This window comes from Amblyomma maculatum, chromosome 11, assembly GCF_055883805.1.
Source record: "Amblyomma maculatum isolate TAMU_Amacu chromosome 11, ASM5588380v1, whole genome shotgun sequence".
NCBI classification, from domain to species: Eukaryota; Metazoa; Arthropoda; class Arachnida; order Ixodida; family Ixodidae; genus Amblyomma; species Amblyomma maculatum.
Window position 1 is genome coordinate 29868677 of NC_139354.1, and position 20480 is coordinate 29889156.

Consider the following 20480-nt stretch of genomic DNA (forward strand, 5'->3'; position numbering starts at 1 on the left):
GTCGAAATTACTCCGTAGCCCTCCACTACGGCTCCTCTTTCTCTCTTTCCACTTTCACTCCCATCTTCCTCCCTTCCCTTACGGCGCGGTTGCGGTGTCCACAGAAAAAACAAGTGAGACAGTTACCGCGCCTTTCCCTTCCTATAAATAAATCAGTTTTTTAAATCAGCATTTCGATCGAGGCGAAACGGAGGCGTCCGTGTGCTGTGTGATGTCAGTGATGTCAGGCGCGGTAACTGTCTCACTTGTTTTTGTGGACACCTCTACCGCGCCGTAAAGGAAGGGAGGAAGGTGGGGGTGAAAGAGGAAGAGAGAAAGAGAAGCCGTAGTGGAGGGCTGCGGAGTAATTTCGACCAGCTGGGAATCTTTGACATGCGCTCACATCGCGCAGCACACGGACGCCTCTTCGTTTCGACTCCATCGAAACGCAGCCGCCGAGGTCGGGTTCGAACCCGGATACTCCGGCAAAGAAGTCGGGCGTCTTACCACTGCACCACCCCGGCGGGGCTGACTGCGTAGAACACCGTTGCCGCCATGCAGAAAGAGGAGGGGGTCCCCCCTCTTCCTGCGTGGCGGCGAGGGTGCTCTCCGGTTGCCGAAATGCCGGCTCGCTATCAACGGATCACGGTGCACGCATCCTGTTCTCACTCGCTTCACTCGCTAGCGGCGTCTGCGGCATCAGTCAGTCGCTGTTATCTGTTCGTCGCGCAACGTTCCTATGGGTCCACGCGCTGCTTCCCGCAACCTCCCGATAACTTAATTGCTCTCTTCATTTCTCCGACCAAAAGAGAGCAATTGAGTTATCGGGAGGTTGCTGGAAGCAGCGCGTGGACCCATAGGAACGTTGCGCGACGAACAGATAACAGCGACTGACTGATGCCGCAGACGCCGCTAGCGAGTGAAGCAAGTGAGAACAGGATGCACGCACCGTGATCCGTTGATAGCGAGCCGGCGTTTCGGCAACCGGAGAGCACCCTCGCCGCCACGATTGCTCTCTTCATTTCTCTGACCAAAATGCTTCTTTCATGATAGCCAAGAACTGTTAGTGGAGTGTTTCTTGAAGGAATACGTGTGAAAAATTTTTAAAAAGTTGTCTGTAATTGTAAGTACGTGTCTTGCTCGAAATCTGCCTCAATCTATCGAAAAGGTGAAACAGGTGATGAGCTGCTGCGCTCAAATTTCGCATTAGAAAGTACGTAATTGTGGGTAATTTTTTTCTTTTCTTTTTGTCTTCTGAGAGGTGAAGGAAGAGGGTGGGTCAAAGTCGCTCAGTCAAGATCATCGTTCTGCATGTAAGCGCCTTTTTTCTTTACCAAATTATTCTTAGTGCTTCGTTAAGTGCAGCGATACATTCTAAAGATGCATGTCAGCTTGCGTTTAGGACAAATACAACGTCTTTATCAAGGCCGGACACGAAACTGCAAATAAACGCAGCGCGGACATGCGCCGGACTCTGCAGCTGCGAAAATCAAACGAGTCCGCGACAGTGTATATGACGAGGCATATATAGTAGATTAAAGATGAACATGGAATCGCTCACCTGACTCTTTGAGTAGCGATCACTGTGTTGCGTTAAAGCGAGTCCTAAAAATCGCGCGAAAACGTGTGATGGCGCTCGGCCAATGAGTGGGCCTACATTGCGCTTCGTGACAAAGCGGAAAGAAGGAGGAGGGCGTCAAAACTGGCAGGATGACATTACTGTTTATTGAGGCGTTCTACAGGCATCAATATGCGGGTGCCGACAAATGATGCTTCGGAAGAGCTGAGCGACAGAACACGTTCTCAAGAGCGTCCGTTGCTCGGCAAGATGACGCCAGACCAAGTAAGTGGCGAGGACAGTGAAGCAGACTCGCTCAAGCTAGCTCCAGCCCTATCTTTCTTTTAGTTCTATTTCTCATCAAGTACGTGTGCAAAACGTGTACTTTTTCTTCCCATCCGTAGTCAGCGCGATGTTCTCCTAACGTTGGTTCTACTAGCGTCGTCTGCTAGACCGTCGTTTACCGGTGTCTCCCGCGTGGTGGCGCCACATCCTCAAACAGAGCGGAATATGTCAATGTGAATTCAGACCAAGGCTCCGTGGCACAGATAGCGGTGTACCAACATTCGTTAGCTTTTTGACCATTAAGATCATGTGAAACAAGTATTTTATGATCATCATCATCAAAAACATTTTGTGCTTGAAAAAAGGTACAGTCTTTGTCAAAAGTGTAGAGCCCATGGGGTCTGCTTCTGAGTCACTTTGTGCGGCTTGTAATGCATTTCCAGTGTTCCAAATTTTTGGGTGGTAAGAAGAATTTCTGTCCTTCCCTCTACGATGGGAAAGACCTCCACTACTTCTAAATCAGCGCCACTACATGGCTCAGAAGCGGACCCCCCGGGCTCTACACTTTTGAGAAAGGCTGTACATTTGTTTAGGTTTTCTGTCCTCTACCAAAATCAACAATCCAAACAGCTAAAATAACAACTTTTCCGCTCTAGACAGAAAAAGGCGTTCATACTGCGTCCTCTTGCTATATTGCCTTCACCTGCGTGGACAAATGATAACAATATCCTCGTTGAAATAAAATAGATGAGGCAATTTCTCGCAACTGGTATACGCTGGAGTTGCTGCCGGTATTGCTACTATCCTGGGCTGCTATCGAACAAGGACATGCACGCTGGCGCAGTGATATCTGTGCAGTTCTGTACTCAAGTAGCTCCTTTTTCAGACATGTTCAGACTTTATTCCTAATCTGTGCTTCGTAAGGCCTAATTCGTGTTATTTAAAAGTAATTAGCTTTGCTTTTGACATTGTACTTGACCGTAGTCATGACCATAGTCATTATAGGCCTGGTGCACTCAGAGAAAGAGAAACGAAGTGTAGCAAAACTATTGGCTGCAGCCGAACACTCGGTTGGGAAGCCAGAAACCGGAAATTGCAGAAATCCATCGTGCTAGTATTACAGCAACCGATGTGTTGCGACGCTCGTTTAAGCGGCCAGAAAAAAACAACAACAAACAAACTGAAATTACGGAAATCTATCGCGATGAGCTAGAAGTGCATTCGCACGAAAATAAAATTAACGCGATATATTGTTAAATGCATGGTCGTTTAGGGTAGCCGATGGTCGCTTAGGGTAACAAACTGGATTCTAAGGGAAGGAAAGCGTACAGGGGGCGGCAGAAAGTTAGGTGGGTAGATGAGGTTAAGAAGTTCGTAGGGGTCAAGTGGATGCAGCTAGCACAGAACCGGGTTAATTGGAGAAATATGGGAGAGGCCTTCGCCCTGCAGTATGTATAGTCAGGCTGATGATGATGATCGTTAACCGAAAATATGGCGTTAGTGTCTGGCGAGCATGGCTCTGGTAGGCGGTATCTGGCTGGAAGTTGACATGACTATACATGACTGCGCATTTATTGGACGTAGGGTTGCCTAACGTTGGCATTTACTGGACGTAGGGTTGCCTAACGTTGGCATTTACTGGACGTAGGGTTGCCTAACGTTGGCATTTACTGGATGTAGGGTTGCCTAACGTTGACATTTACTGGACGTAGGGTTGCCTAACGTTGGCAGGAGCTGTCAACTCGGGTCGCTCCTTTCATATGGGAGGATGAAATCAGAATCAGCCTGCCAAGGACCCCTGCATTCGCCTTCTCTCTTGGCCACGCAGACACCCAGCTTGGTTAAAGCGAAGGTTTATATGTGGGATGATGTAGCCTACGGCTATCGCGTCATACCTTTAAAGGGCGGAGTTTAAGTGTCCCTGATAATTTTCTTGCAGTCAGGTTATGCAGGCAAATGAAGCATGGAGAAATTGCGTACGCAATTCATGGAACGAATATTACCTGACTAACACGGCGAGATAGAGAAGGGACATTTTTCTCTCGCCCTCTCTCTCGAAAAAACTTTTATGTTGTCGAAAAAATTGTGGTTCTCCTGGTCTACGGTTCCGCTGGCGGCAGTTGACTTGGGGAGTGGATGATCCAGGCTTGCTGGTCCAAGCTATTGCTGGTCACTGCCTCCCACTTCCCGTGTGTCGGGTATTTAATAATCAATCAATCAATCAATCAATCAATCTTTATTTAATGTGCGCAGGAACAACCATGTGGTCTTTGTGCTGCAGCACAAAAAAAAATGAAAAAGCACAAACATGTTTACACACACAGAGAGAACATAAAAAAAAGAAATAAATAATACATGAAATGAAACTGAGACGAAAAGTATCACGGAAATTAAGCAAACAATGAGTATCATCACTTATATACACAGTGAGAGAATTTTTTAGCACACCAGGAAATAAAGAAAAAAAAAGAACGGTAGGTAGAAGAGAAAAAAAAAAAACAGATGACTGACATTGATTATAGTAATATAGAAATATACATAAAATAAACAACCATTCCAGGCGCAACAAGTGCATGGTACTTAAAACACAGGCTAGAAATACAGAATAATACAATAAAGAAGTAAAATTGAACAAGGGACAGTAAGATTCGAATATAAAGTTTAAAGTTGAAATATAAGCAAGAAACGGATAAAAAGTAGTTCAAGATACAGACAGCATTGAACAGGAGAAAAAGCAAAAAGTGAAGTAAATACAATTTAAGGCTAGAAAGTGGGAGTTATATGTGATAAAGTACTATTTAGAATACAACGCTACGAACATCCAATGTAAATGAACAGAGCGAGTTTTGGAAGATGTCAAGGTGAGGACAAAAAGAGTTAAATAACCACTGCATCCTGTCCAGAGGGGAGTGGGAATGAAGAGGAGAAACCTGAAATGGTCTGAATTCCCTCATGCTCTTTCGCGGAACGCGCAGTAGGATGTACTCTAAGAGCTGAGGGCACATAATGTGGCCATGAAGGAGTTTGTACAGAAATATGATATCAAGTCTGATACGACGGCAGTGAAGGGAAGGAAGATTCAGTTGGGCGCTCCTGGTGGAGCGAGAGGGGGAAGTTGCGAAAGGAAAGCGATAATGAAATATCCGTAAAAATTTTTTTTGTACTCTGTCAACCTTGTCCAAGTTCGATTTGCAAGTGCCATTCCAAACAACCGACGCATACTCCAAGACCGGGAGGCATATGGACAGGTACAGTTTGAGGAACGGAAGTGGAGTATGGAACTCTCTCGAAAGTCTGCAAACGAATCCGAGTGTGCGCATAGCCCGCTGAGCAATGCGTTTAGTGTGAGAGGAGAAACTGAGGGTGCGGTCAAAAAGTACACCAAGGTCATTAATTTCATCAACCCTATCCAACAGCACAGAATTGACAGAATAATGGTAGAGAAAGCTATGTGTTTTACGAGTAAAGGACACAACCCTAGTTTTGGAAGAATTGAGGGTAAGTCGATTCATCGCACACCAATCAGAAAAAGCAGATATGTCCGATTGCAACAACACGCAATCTTGAAAAGAATGTATTACCTTGAATATTTTTATATCATCAGCATAAAGAAGAAACGAGGAGTTCTTTATCGCCGAGGAAACATCATTAATAAAAACGGAGAAGAGAAGCGGGCCTAGTACTGAACCTTGAGGAACTCCACTCGTTGCAGGGTAAACGAAAGAAGTCTGTCCATTGACACTGACAAAGCAGAAGCGATCAAGGAGATAGTTGCGTAGGAGGGCTACGAGAGAGACTTCAACGCCAGAGAGTAGAAGTTTTTCAAGAAGTAGTGAGTGAGTAACAACGTCGAAAGCTTTGCTCATATCACAGTACACAGTGTCAACCTGACCCCTCTGAAGGACTGCTGCAGAGGCATACGTCATAAACGTGACTAGGTTGGTGGAAGTAGAGCGACCCGACATGAAGCCATGTTGATTCGGTACTATGATATGTTTGAGATGGAAGGAAAGTACGCTGTGCAAAGCTAATTCGAAAAGCTTAGAGGTTGCACATAGAAGAGAAATCGGACGATAATTGGAAACATCAGTTTTGTTTCCAGACTTGAAGACAGGAAACACGCGTGCCATTTTCCACACGCGAGGAAAGGCAGCATTTTTTAAACAGTTATTAAATATGGCAGTCAGTACTGGTACGAAGATATAACTGAAGGCTTTTATTATGGCAGCTGGAATGCCATCAGGTCCAGGAGACAAAGATGGTCTCAGACGCTTAAGACTCTCAGTTATCAACTCCTCGTCAAAGAGAATGGAATTAGATAGTGCACCAGATGGGAGGCAAACGGAATCACAATGTGGATGTTTGTAAACGGAGGAAAAATGTTGTGCAAAACTGTCGGCAACATCCCGAATTTCCGAACCCTGAGAGTCAACTAAGCTGATACTTAAATCTGATTTAATGGAACGCTTGCGAACGTAACGCCAGAACTGACTAGGACGATTTGAGGCATACCTCTCTAAAGACTCAAGATAGGAGTCGTAGTCCCGCTTGTATAAGCGTTTGCAAAGAGAACGCACACGGCGAAACTCATCTGCCCAATTGTGAAACCCAGGGCGTTTCGCTTTACGATGGGCCCGTTCCTTGAGCTTTAACGCCGTTATTAGTTCCCTTGAAAACCAGGAAGGGAACTTCCTACGCGTAGGAGTATGCAAAGGTATGTACCGACGCATACCATCAAGAACTATTTCTGTAAAGCGACTGACTTGTCCATCTGAATCATTAATGTCATTTAAAAGGGACCAGTCGACGGAAGAGAAGAAATTGAAAAGACCGACATAATCACCACGTGCATACGCGAAACGGGGCGAATTCCCCACCCGATCTGAGTTAGTAGAAGGTGAGGCAGAGACAGCAGTAGTAACTAGAAGCGGAGGGTGAAATTTGTCACAGCGAGTCAGCGGTATGTCCGAACTCGAGACTCGAACACTTTCAAAATTCGATAGACAGATGTCAAGAATATTACCGCAACAGTTTTCAATGAAATTGTGTTGCTGCAAAATAATAATAATAATAATAATAATAATAATAATAATAATAATAATAATAATAATAATAATAATAATAATAATAATAATAATAATAATAATAATAATAATAATAATAATAATAATATGCCCTGTGTATTAAACTATTACTAATAATAATGATTAATTATTATTATTACCCAACACACAGGAGGCAGCTTGGACCAGCAAGCCTGGATCAACCAGCACTGTTGACTTTCTGTGTGGTTTGCCCTGCCATTCTCAAGACGAATGCGGCAGGGTGCGGCTCGCTCCGTACAATGGACATTATGTGGGACTAATATCTCATGGAAAGTGTGAAGATTAGAAAATACGTTAGTTTGTTTTTTTTTTTTCAATAACAGTCATTGCAGGCATGTAGGAGATCATGAGAGAGAGAGAGAGCATACCTTCATCAAGCAAATAAAAAGAGAGGATGAGCAAGCGCATATATGGTAAATGCCGATATCTTCTCGGTACGCGTCCCTATAGTCCGGAATGCCGCAAGATCTCGCCACCTCGCGAGCCCGGCGTGCGAGGGCAACTTGTCACAAGTTGCCCTCGCACTAGACCACAATATCGTGGCAATAGTAGGTGCTCGTCTGTATACCCGTCTCAGGATGCGTTCGTGTGCGTTCGACAGCCTTCTGCCGGTGCAACAAATCGGCAATGCTTCCTTTTGTATCGTCGATGATTTCCAGAAAACCGCAGAAGCGGTCGGCTATGCTCATCACTTGCGGAGAACAAGGAGGTAGGCATGCCCGCAGGATAAGCGCTCGAACAGCCGTATTTTAAGCGTCATTACCTGCATGGGTGTCCCTGGTGGGCCTGCGCCCACACGATACATCCAGACGTCGGATCAGATTTTCTAGCAACGTTGTAGAGTATATGATAAGCTAAATGAATACTTATTCGGTTTTTATATAGGTCTCGAAAGCGAAACTCAAGTCTGAAATGACAACTTTGCATTGGATGTCTGCCACCGCGAGGGCGATAACGACTTCGTCAGATCGGTGGCCACCCTCGGCGCAGGAGAGTCCATTGGTTTGAAAGTTCTGGTGGACTACGACTGCCGTGTAGTGGCCCGATGAGGTCGCGACGTCAAAGTAGAACACACCAGGATTGGGATCATGTTGTGCATCCAGCGCCAAAGCACGCACTGCCTCTGGCTTTCGTATATGTGTTTGGGTTCAGGTTGAATGCCACGGGTTCGACTCATAGCTTGTGGTGTCACAACACCGGGATACGGAGTGGTTCCTCACGAGACACAAGGTACGCTTATGTTGAGGCGACAGAATAGACTGCGTCCTGTCCCCAGCTGTGGTATGCGGTTTTGTAAATATTGACTCGAGAGATGAGCCACTCGCTAATCCGGGTATAGGTTCATCGTCACAGATTTATCAGCCGCCATCCGCAGTCTCTGGCGTGTTCTAAATTCTGAACTTTTAGCACAGGACATTAGGACATACTTGAGGAATTCCTCATTTCGTGCACACATCTTCGTAGGGATAGCCTCTCACTCGTCATAGACTCGTCATAGAAAAACAGAACTTTCGGCGCGCTAGCGAGTACTTCTCTCACCGCGTGTATAACCTCTCTGGCGGGCTTGTGCGCATGGGTCTTGCTTCGAAAATTGCGCCTTCGCATCACCGTCACATCCACGGCAACCTTGTTCTAGATGGCACAATTGTTGCAGATTCGCGAACGAATCTGTAAGCGAAACCAAGAGGAGGAAGAAGAGGTTTGGGACTCGGGAGCGCGCGGTAGAGACTGGGCGCCATGTTGGCATGTTGAGGGCCATGGGGAGTTGATAACTGAAATCGAAAGATGGAGCTATTATTGTCTTAAAGCTCATTCAGGCTAGACTGAAAAAACTGTAACGACTGTTTACGCCTGTTAAATGAGAAGATGCAGGATTTTAGAGTCAGTCACGTCTGTGCAGAAGACATAACAGCTGTACAAGAGTATGAGGAAACTGCCACACGAACGATGACGTTCCTCCGCCCCCACATCGAGAGCCTTCAGACGCCTAATCCTGCTGTCGACAGCCGTCGTTTTATGAAGACAGCAGTTGAACGAGAAATTACAGCAATAGTACCAGAGCAGGAACATTTTCGCTCGCTTCCTCCCGAAAGAAAAGATACTAGCGAATCACTATGCAATGATCAAGTGCAAGGAAAGTGCGACGGCTTGAGCCGGTTAATATTCAGAGCGTCCTGAGCAAAGTGCAGGTCCCGGCGAACATTGCATGTTGTTGTGTACGCAGTGAATCCTTTCTCTCAATGTACCGCGTCACCTGGAAACAGAGCAAGTGGCGTCACAGCCGATACCAGGAAAGGTGGTGCTCTGGTCTTCGCCTAACAGAACTGGAACCCGTAGACATCGTGCAACATTGATGAGATGTCCCCTGGATATGATGACGATCAAGCATATCAGCGACGATATATTGAACAGTTACAACCATCAGGTGGACCACGACGCGAGACTGAAGCAGTTGATGGACGAGTGTAATCAACTTCGAGTCTGCAACTCTCACGACAGCATCTTGGACGGCGTCCGTTAGTCGCGGTCGTCATCATATGGGGTGCCACAGGTTGTGAGACAACTACCCAGGTGTCAAAGTAGTTACTGGACCCCTGCATGAACCAAGGGATTGACGATGAGCGATGTATTGTGGTTACAGCGTCGACGACTCAGCGCAGCCTATATTGCTGGGTGTATCAGAAGAAATTTCGGACGAACTTAAACAGACTTGGCTACAGTGTGCGATTCGAACCTGTGCTGTCACGCCCATATATACGGATCTATCTTGTTCTGCAATGTTGGCGTTCTGCTGTGTAAGTTAGAAGCCGGTCTTCGAGCAGTATCTCATGCCATTATTGACTAGAGTCACGAGCGAGATTTTAGTAGTATCGACTTCATCATGGTGGCCATAAAAGATCATTGCTGTGACACGTTCCAGCTTCGCGCTACGTCTCGCCTCAAGACGCGGAGCGTGTTGCAGATTCGCGAAGGAATCTGCAAGCGAAATCATGAGGAGGGATAGGTTTGGGACTCAGGGGCGCGCGGTAGACATTGAGCGCCATGTTGGCATATTGATAGACGGGGGACAGCCAGGAATTAAGCGTATTCAGAGGCGTCCTGGTGCATGCCCTCCTTCTATAACAATTTCATGACCCGTTAGATGATACCTGCTCATCTCTACATGCCATCCGGCAGAAACACCTGCTCCGATGCTGGCCTCCCCCTGGTCGACCGCCGGATGTGGATGCCGGCATATTCCTCCTCACCCGCCCTTACAGGAATCTCGTGTGTAACTTGATTTGTGGATAACCATTTTCGTGCAAGGCAGGTTATCGCAATATTAATAATAAACTCCGAGCAGGTGTTGAGCTCTCGCAGGGCCATTGGGCAGTGGAGGAGGTAATCGGGAGCTCCAGAGCTTGTTTCGCTACTTGGCGAATAATGACGGCCAGCTGTTTTATGTTATGCCCTAAGGTGGAGGTATACGACGTAACATACGACTATAGTGGCATAAGCTTGAGCGAGACGGAGCGCATCGCTTCCGCGCAAGATACTGTGCCGGTTGGACACGCATCGTATAGAGTGCGGCGTGACTCTCGACTCACGCCGATTGTGGCTTGCTGGAGGTTGTCCTTCGTCTACGCAATATGTTAGAAGTCGCAATGGGCTGCCTGCACGCGGACGGACAGCGATTCACTGCAAGTACGTCAATAGCCTGGAAACAATTGCTTCTAGGTTACAGATAAGCTTATCTATATTGTCCCTCAGATGATACAGAACCGAGTTCATTCGTGAGATATTGCGTCCTTTGTACTGCCGTGGGACTAGGCATGTCGATGATGAATTTATATACAACTATCAATTTATACTGATTTACTTCGCGATAATAATTAATTTTGTTAAAATAGCCGGACCACTGCGTTATTGCCCGCCTGTCTGCTTGCAAAGAAGAAACAAAGAGAGAGAAGGATTGATTTGCACGCCTTTGCAAATGAGCCCGGTTACGCTTAGTCTGACAAATCTTGCAGGAGTTTAGGTTTCACCTACCGTTGATAAGATTGACGCTCAACTAAATTCACCCTTGCTTTTGCAGACGTCCAGGAAAACCAGATCGAAAACACGGCCACTGCACAATCGAGCGGCCGAAGTCTCACGAGCTCTAAGTTTAGCAGTTCGCTGCATATAATTATATACTACTGGCAGCACATCTCACTTTCCAGTTTAACAACAATTACCCGAAGGTATGCTTCACGATCAGCACATAAGTGGCCGGTACCTGCCCCAAGGACGACGCTTGCCCAGCAGTTCTTTGTATGTGCTGAGCCGTCTCTGTTAAGCTGTTGGGGGGAGAAATGATAGAGGAGAAAATATTAGTAAAATAACTATGCGCTGCTGTTGTTTTTTTTTTTTTGTCACAGAAATGTGTAGATTTTTTTTTCATTACATTTCCACTGCATTTCATAAATTTGATGCAATGCTTATTTGTCGTTTGTCGATGTTGATATTTCTGTTTCTTTTGTGTTGTTTTTGTAGAACTGAAGCTCCTGCGGGACAAATACGTGTGCATTACAAATGTAATCTATGATGTACTGTGTAAAAATAACAGCCAATATTGATGGTGCGCCAAAACATAGTTCTTGAGAACGCGCTGTTTTTGCCAATTTAGGCATGATCCCAAGGTTACCCTCGTGATTTTCCATAGATTTCCCATATGCTGCATATGACACTTTGTGTTGCCGTGCTTTTATAGGGAGTCGGACACTCACCTTTGTTTCATTATACGACTATTTCCTAACACTTGGATCGAATAGAATAATATCGTTGTCACGACGTCACTCTTAATAAAAAAAGAAAAAATCAAAGCACATGTCTTAGCACGTGTGCGGAAAATATACTCTTGATGATGTCTTCAGTCAGATATTTCCGCTGTTGGAGATATCTAACCTTCCGATCTGGTTATCCTATTGAAAACACTTCGAAGTATTTCCCGAACTACCAATTTCACGACTGTGCCAGTTATTTACATGACTCTTTTGGAGCTAAATACTTGTTAGGACCAAATCATTATATGATTCATCAGCAGTGAACATCGGTGACGTTGTTGTCCAGAAAATCTCAGGCTGGTTAAGAAGGACTGTGACGTCATTTCGTTGGGGCCAATAAGGAACGCGTCAGATTCGAAAGGGCCTCTAGTGCCATATGCATAACCTCACGTGTAGAGCTGAAAGTGATTAAACACGATATGCAATGCGTATTATAAGGCAGCCATGCACATGTTTCTTAAACTTTATAAAGCAAATGAATTCGCTTGAAAGAAAACTTCGAATTATATGTGTGATTCCAAGTTCCAAATAACGGCCCTAATTCGATGCCACGCCACCGAATATAGGTGTGGCCGGCAGTTCCTGGCCCTAAGGGGCTGGGGCGGTAGGTCAACGCTGCTTGCGGTGGGGGCTAGCCAGCCACCGAATTTTATCTGTTTTAGGCCGTCATTGCACACGCCACTGCTTCGGTGGTGGACGACGGCTGTTGTTGCGGCGCGCGTCTTTCTCTCCTTCTTCTTTTTCCTTTCTTCTCTGTTTTCTTTTCTGTCCGCACTAGGCAGCGGAGGTGGCTGAGCTACAGAGCCAGTAGCAGGCCCGTGCATTTTCTTTTCCTTCTTCCTATACCTTCAGGTCTTTCTGCAGCAGCTATCAAGTGTTGCGCATCCTTCCTCTTCTGTGATGGCCAGCCCGCAGGTCTCCCCAAAGCCGCCTTCAACCGACTGTTTCGTCTTCCTCGTTAAATCCTCATCATTTCACAGTAGCCAACCTGCGAAACTTCCCGCATCAAGCCATATACCTGTAGAGTATTCTTCCTCCGGCATCATAACCTCTTCCTCCCATGGTGGTCTTCTCCCAGCAGCCATCTATACCGACTGAGTATTCCTCCGGCCTCGTCATAACCTCCTCCTTCCATAGTGACAAGCCTGCAGGTCTTCCCAAAGCAGCCATCAACAGCTAGTTTCCTGTTTCATCTTCCTCGTTAAATCCCGATCATTCCACAGTAGCCAACCCGAGAAAATTCCCGTAACAGCCATCTACCTGTTGAGTATTCCTTCTCGGACATCACAACATCTTCCTGCCATGGTGGCCAACTATACGGGTCTTCTGGTAGCAGCCGTCTACCGAGTGAGTATTTCTCCAGCGTCGCCATAACCTCCTACTTCCATGGTGGCCAGCCTGCAGCTCTTCCCAAAGCAGTCATCAACCGGTTGCGTGTTTCTTCTTCCTAATTAAATCCTTCTCTCCCCAGCAGTCAACTTGCTGGTTTTGACGTTGCAGCCATCTACTTGTCAAGTATCTTCGTCATAACCTCCTGCTTTCACTTTGGCCAACCTGCAGGTCTTCCCGTACTAGCCATTTATACTTGTCGACTGTTTCTCCTTCCTCTAGGGCACTATAGAAACAACGTTTCTAGCTAGGGTTCCGCTTTCAGTAGCGTTGATTTTAATACTTCGAACTTGGCGTTTCTATGCGGGAAATGTACTGCTATCATCAATAACGTCATCATGCAGCTCGTCAATTTACTGTGCGGAGAAGCCTGATAGCCACAGCGTTTTATTCACTAATTGTCACTGTTTCAAAATCTCGCGCCAAGATATTTCTCAAGCTTGAGCTGCAAGATATAATCATTCAAATCCTCGAAACTCATCTAAATCACAAACTGGTGCAGGTTTTAACATTGATCGCCTTAATAACAGCAAGATATTTTGTTGTTAGTGCTCTTGCCTTATTTTTTGTGCAATCCGGGGAGAGAGCTTCACTCACACTGCCGAAGGTATACGAGAGGGACTTGTTATCCGGCAGTTCAATTATTTTGGCTGAACTCTCCATTTTTATGAAGTTTTTTTATGAATTTGGTGTGTGTGTGTGTGTGTGTGTGTGTGTGTGTGTGTGTGTGTGTGTGTGTGTGTGTGTGTGTGTGTGTGTGTGTGTGTGTGTGTGTGTGTGTGTGTGTGTGTGTGTGTGTGTGTGTGTGTGTGTGTGTGTGTGTGTGTGTGTGTGTGTGTGTGTGTGTGTGTGTGTGTGTGTGTGTGTGTGTGTGTGTGTGTGTGTGTGTGTGTGTGTGTGTGTGTGTGTGTGTTGTATAGAGCGGGTTTCCATCTGTTAAAACCACCATAGTTAAAGCTAAGGGGAGTGAATGTAGCCAAGAACGAATAATTTTGGCATTCATGGGGATTGGACGTTTTGTAGCGAAAGCTGCACTGCACTAGGTTTTCAAACCGTCGGCGTGGCACCATGGCACCATGGCAGGTGACCGTTGCCTGGCAACTGTCACGTGGTATAGACCATGACAGTTGAAGGAGAAGAAGAAGGAAAAGACGGAAAAGAAGAAGTTGAAGAAAAACGAAAAAAAAGAAGGAAAGGAAGAACAACAAGAAAAAAAGAAGTGAAAGAAGACGGAGAAGAAAAAGTTGAAGAAAAGGAAGGAAAAGAAGAAAAAGAAGACAGGTAACTCGATAGTTACTGAACGACGACAGCGAGTTGCTATGGACAGAGGGTTCGAATTCGAACGTTGTGGAGACGGCACATTAAATCCAGGTGTCCGCCGAAAAATTCGCTGCAACACTCACAGCTTTCGTCCTGTCACTATAGATTCAAGCCATGCTTAACCCCCACACTTTTTTGAATAAGGAACTACATAGACCTCGAGTCCGAGGGACCAGTCTGTCGTTCTGCATCTTCGGACATGGTTTGGTTTGGTTTGGTTTATATGGGTTAGCATCCCAAGGCGGGTCAGGCTGTGAGAAAAGCCGTAGTGGAGGCCTCCGGAAATTTCCACCAACTGGCGTTCTTTAACGTGAACTGGCATCGCAGAGCACACGGCGGTCTTGCTTTTCGCCTCCATCGAAAAGTGGCCGCGGCGGCCGGGATTCGCCCCATAATTCTTGAGAACAGTAGTCGAGCACCCTAACCACACGGTAGGGCTCTTCGGCTATGCTCATATGGGGGAATATTTCTTTATGAGCCAGATGTACCGTATATCTCCGCCGTAAATATTGTAAATCTTCTTTTTGTAAGCGTTCTTGACGTCCTGAAGTCAATTCTTCGCTGTACTGTCTTAGATGGGTAGCATATATTGCGAAAGAAATCTCCGCTGGCTGCAACGCACGCCGTCTCTGATGGCGCACCCCATGCAGGTACAAAGTTTAAAAAGAATCAACATCAGAACTTCCCTGAAATCGGGTGGCCGAAATTGTTCAAGACACTCAACCGCCGTGTCCCTCCTAACGCGAGTCGCTTTCTGGTAGTAAAACCTCGTTTATTTAACAGGTATGTTCAGTATAACGTCGCAAAGGCACGCAATTAATTTATCATGGTGTGTCATGTGCTTTCTGTCGAGACCTTTTTTGCACTTTTATACCTGCTGAAATCTAGATGTCACAGTTTTTGCTCAATAAAACTGTTTATAAAGAATGATAAGATGTGATGTGAAACTGTCGCAACAAGTAAATGCACATTCAATACGAAGAAAATGTCATGTCTCATTCAATTTCTGTATGAGCGGGGGAACCCGTCGTTTGGTGAAACGCAGGGTGACTTTGTTGACTTCATTTTGGGTATAGTACATCCTTATGTATGCGAAGGTGTGGCGATCTGGCTGTCGCTGAACTTCAAGACCATGGCTTTTCAAGATGCGCGATATTAGATAGTGGTGCTTATATTGTCTTCCTCCACATGTATACGCCATGAATGCCACTATAGGTTACTTCAGTGAAAATGGTGAAGAAATGGTGAAATGAAGAAGTTTGAAATGCTAGGTCTACAAGAATCCCATTGTCGCAGGGAACATCAGTGGTAACAAGCGACAATGAACTAGATCGGTTTTGCTATAGTTCTGCAGTGCTCGAGATGCCACACATATACACATTGTTATTTGTCATAAAGCAGAACAATAAAAATTCTCCCGAAAAGTTGGACTAAGTGTGGCCATAGAGGGCCGATCGGCCCAAATATAGGCAGCTCTATAAACCAGCACAGCCTTGCTAACAATTCAGATGTCATAGTGAAAACCTGCACGTGCCAGAAACAATGGCTGCAGTATATCCTGAAAACATACGAGACTGTTACATGAAGCAAGTACCCATTACCGAGGAAGTATCAAATGCTGCTCTGCTGGAGCAGTCACGCAGTGCAGCGCCATGCTCACATTCTCTCAAAATTTCTATTGGCTGTTGCCTTTCAGCTCGGTTTAGTTTTTATCATCTGAAAGCGATTCTGGCTATGAGTGACGTTGTATTGCAGGGCTTCTGAAATTTCGATCACCTGGGATCCTCCACATTGATGGCCTTGTGCTGCATGGTATATCTCGGTTGGTCGAGTTGCAGCATTAGGATTCATCAACAAAGAGGAAATTTGGTTTCTAGAGAGCAGAATGAGATGCCAACAAGCGTTTCTAAGGCTGAAAAAAAAGCGCCAGGGAACCCCCTAGTGACCGCGTATATAGGCACCCTTCAGCGCTATGATGTCATATACTCTTAAGGTTAATCAAACCTTCTGTTCAATTCCCTGGTGTGGTTTATAAGATACCATGTAGCGAATGCAGTGATGTTTATATCGGTGAAACTGGGAAATTCACACGAAGATTGAAAGAACACCAGCGTGATGTCCGGAACAATAAGATTGCTTCAAGTGCACTGGCAGAACACGCGCACAAGACGGGACACCAAATTGCCTGGGATGATGCTACAATCTTAGCTAAAGAAAAGAATCTGACAACGCGGCTGCTGCTTGAGTCATCTTTCATCCAGACGACAACCGGAATCATGAATCGCACAACAGGAAACATGCCATTAATTTATTCACAATCATTACGTCACCAGCTTCGCCTTTAAATTTCCATTCCCTCGCCTTGTCCGCCTCATTGTGATCAAGGAACCCGTAGGGGTTCCGAAACGTCTTCTTTTTTCATATTGACTTGGTCAGTGACTGAAACTTTTTACTCAACTACCATGCCTGACCAGACGAACTTTCGTCGAACCCTTGACTACTTAATCAAAATGTCCTCCAAGTTTTCTGGCACATTCATTGATTCATAATCCACTGCGTGTTGATTATGATTTCACACCATTATTTATGCCGCATATAGCCAAGGTTGCACTGCTGCCCTTTATAAAATCTCCATCCATTTGATTTCAGGAATTATTTGTATAAGTTCCTTGGTGTATTTTTGTTCTATCTTAGACATTCTCGTAACTTGAAATTATTTCAAGTTGGCACGAAAAAGCTATTTATATGGCAGGATTATATACGGGCAATGTTCCTGATTTAAATTTTGCACATTCTGACTATGAAGAGATGCATAGCAAAATTTTCAGATGCATAGGAAAAAAATGGACCTGAATATGTACTCAAAAACCAATACTGAAAATAGAAACAACCAACAGCAGTATCCGTGCTTTCACATTACTCCAATGCAGATTCTGCAGTGCTCTCTAATTTTTTTTGTTTAATTAAATATAAGTCATAGACTAAAGTACAAAATATAATTTGGAATTTCAAAATCAGACTTATGATCTAATAGTAGTCACCTCAGCTGTTTATCGAAGCTTTTCAAAAGTGAAAGAAGCCTATAAAATATTGCCACTGGTGTTCCTGGTGTTCTGAGGTGGCGCCCCTGAAAGAAAAGGACACTGAGTCGACTCGCGTGCGGTGTGCGGAACTCCCCTTGCTTGTGAAGCTTCACCCTGTCTTTTAGTTACGTCTAGCCCTGTTGTCCGCGACATATTTTGGTTGAAGTGCTCCAAGAGACGACGCGTTTTACACCATTTCGCCTGCTCTATACGGACGCGACGTTCAGACGATGTTGGAAGCCATGCTTCCGTGCTGCACTAATGATCACCCCCTCACGCCAGATGCCAAGCAGTTTGCTCAGCACGCCGAGGAAGCCTCGTGAACTTGCCCGCCTTCACATTCAGCATCATCAGGGCACGGATGCGCGTCTCTAACCTCCGCCACCGACACGTCACATACCGTCCCGGAGAGAAAGTTTGGGTGTGGACACGGGTGCGCCGGACAGGCTTGTCGAAAAGCTGATGTCGCTTTACTTTGGACTTCACAAAGTTCTGCGCCGTGTCTACGAAGTTCTTTCAGCCGGTACTGTGTAGTCTTCGCGTCGGCAACACGCTCCGAGGTCCTTGTCAGCATGAAGCCGTATTTCACGCAGTAATGGGCAGCGTGCACGCTATGCGCTTGTTTTACAAAACAAACAAGGTAAGGTGACGGTCACCTTACCCCGCCTCCGTTATCCATTCTGTTTCTGTGCTGATCCTTTTGTTTTCGCTTGCATCGCCCATCGCTCGCGCTCAGTCTCTGCTTTTTTTTTTTATATATATATATATATAGGAAGGGGAGTATAATGCCACTTGGTGTTCCTGATGTTCTGAGGTGGCGCCTGAAAGAAAAGGGCGCTGAAGTTGGCTCGCGTGCTGGGTGCGAAACTCTGCTTGCTGAAGCTTCGCCCTGTCTTTTAGTTACGTCTAGCCCTGTAGTCCGTGACATTCTAAAAATCAAATAACGTAAGGCGCATCCACAAAGAAATTCTAAATTTGAGAAAATGAGCTTTTTGAGTCATAACATGCCGTCACTTGCGCTATGAAATGTTCCTAGTGAAAATATGAAAAGTATAGGCAGCACAAAGCATTGGGCCAATGTTGTAAGTACGACGGCAAGCAGTGGCCCTACATTGGGCCAGCCTAACCAGCATGCTCCCAACATAGGACATGCCAGTCAACACAATGTCCAACAATGGCCCAGTCTAGCCAGTGCTCTCCCAGTGTTGGCGCTGCCAGTAGCCAACACTGGCTAGCTTGGGCCAAGATGTACAGTGAGTTCCCGATATTGGCACTGCCGTACATACAGAATGTCTATGTTGGACCGAGATTGCCGTTGTTCCTCCAATAATGGTCGCACGGGCTTTAAAATTGGCTATAATGGGCCAAGCTGTCCTGCCTTCCTCCGTCATTGGGTTTTCCGTTTTTTAAAACTGGCTACAATGGACCAAGTTGTCCTGTGTTCTTCCGGCATTGGATGTTCCGGTTTTTAAACATGGCTACAATGGACAATGTTATCCTCTGTTCTTCCAGTATTGGATGTTCAGTTTTTTAAAGATGGCTACAATGGACCAAGTTGTCCTGTGTTCCGCCGTCGTTGGCCGTTCCTTTTTTAAAACTGGCTACAATGGACCATGTTGACCAGTGTTCTTCCGGCGTTGCCCGTTCAGTTTTTAAAACTGGCTACAATGGACCAAGGTGTCCTGTGTTCTTCCGACGTTGACCGTTCCGTTGTTTTAAACTACTGGCTGTAATGGACCATTGCAATTTGTCTTGTGTTTTTCCAGTATTAGCTATCCCTGTATGAAAACTGCCCACGATGGACCACTTTTTCCCCTGATCTCGCAAATGTCATTGCCATCCTAAAAACACAGCTTTAATGGGCTGCCGAAGTGAATATTTTCCGTTGACCATTCAATCAAAACAAATTCTCCATTTTTATGGTTGAATACACGTGCGCTGGACGCCAAACCGCGGCATTTAATTCCGACAACATTTCAGCCGATCGTTCGGACCTCACCAAGTACCACGCACGGGACGACAATTAATATAACGCATTCAAGCACGTACCGCTGCAACTGTCTGGATTCGTCTTTTCGGTGCGCTCATATGCGGCGCATTTTTGGGGGTCAGCTATATGTGTTTACGGTTTTAGCCTATTGGCATGCATGCAGATTTTGTCGCAGGCGCATATGCTTGTCGCACAATTATATCTAATTATAGCACGACCGTGCGACCACATAAGTATACCCCAGACCGGCTAGCACTCACGACCCAATATGCCTGTATTGGACGCCGATTACATCCCTGCATCTATACGTAACCTATAGTACAAATCCAGTTGTCAGTGAGAACGCGCATAAAAACGAAATCGTGTCGCCATAGCATGTTCATGTGACATTAAATTAGTGATTAGAAGGTAGCTTTTTCATTGCCGAGAAGGAAAACGATGCCTCAAGTTGAAGGAACAAATGACCATTTTCTCAGCGATGTTTTTGTTCTAGTGCTTTTGTATTATCCATAAGGAACTACACGCAGCATCGTCTGTTTACCTGGAGAAAGGACCGAATACGATGTGTGTACTTTCTAGACGCAATCACTGGAAAATGAAAAGCCGGAAGATTCGCGAGGTTACCATTTTAGTTTTGGGCATTCACGCGGTGGTAAAAAAAAATGACAGTTTTTCGTGCAGACTGCGAGCATGAAGGCCCCGGTACATTTATATGGCGCACAACATATATATCGCCAATAAACAAAAAAAAATAGTTTTTTCCGCCTATTAGTTTAGAGTTTGACCATTCCAACCGCGCTAGGCGGTGGCAAAGGAATAAAAAAAAACTGTACAGGAATGAAAATAATGTGCGCTGTCGAGTCATTCGAAAAAACGAATGCAGCCTACAAACACTGTTTTAATGAGGCAGTTTTCCATGCCCTTTCCAATTCTTTCATTCTACTAAAATGATTTGGAATACGTTGC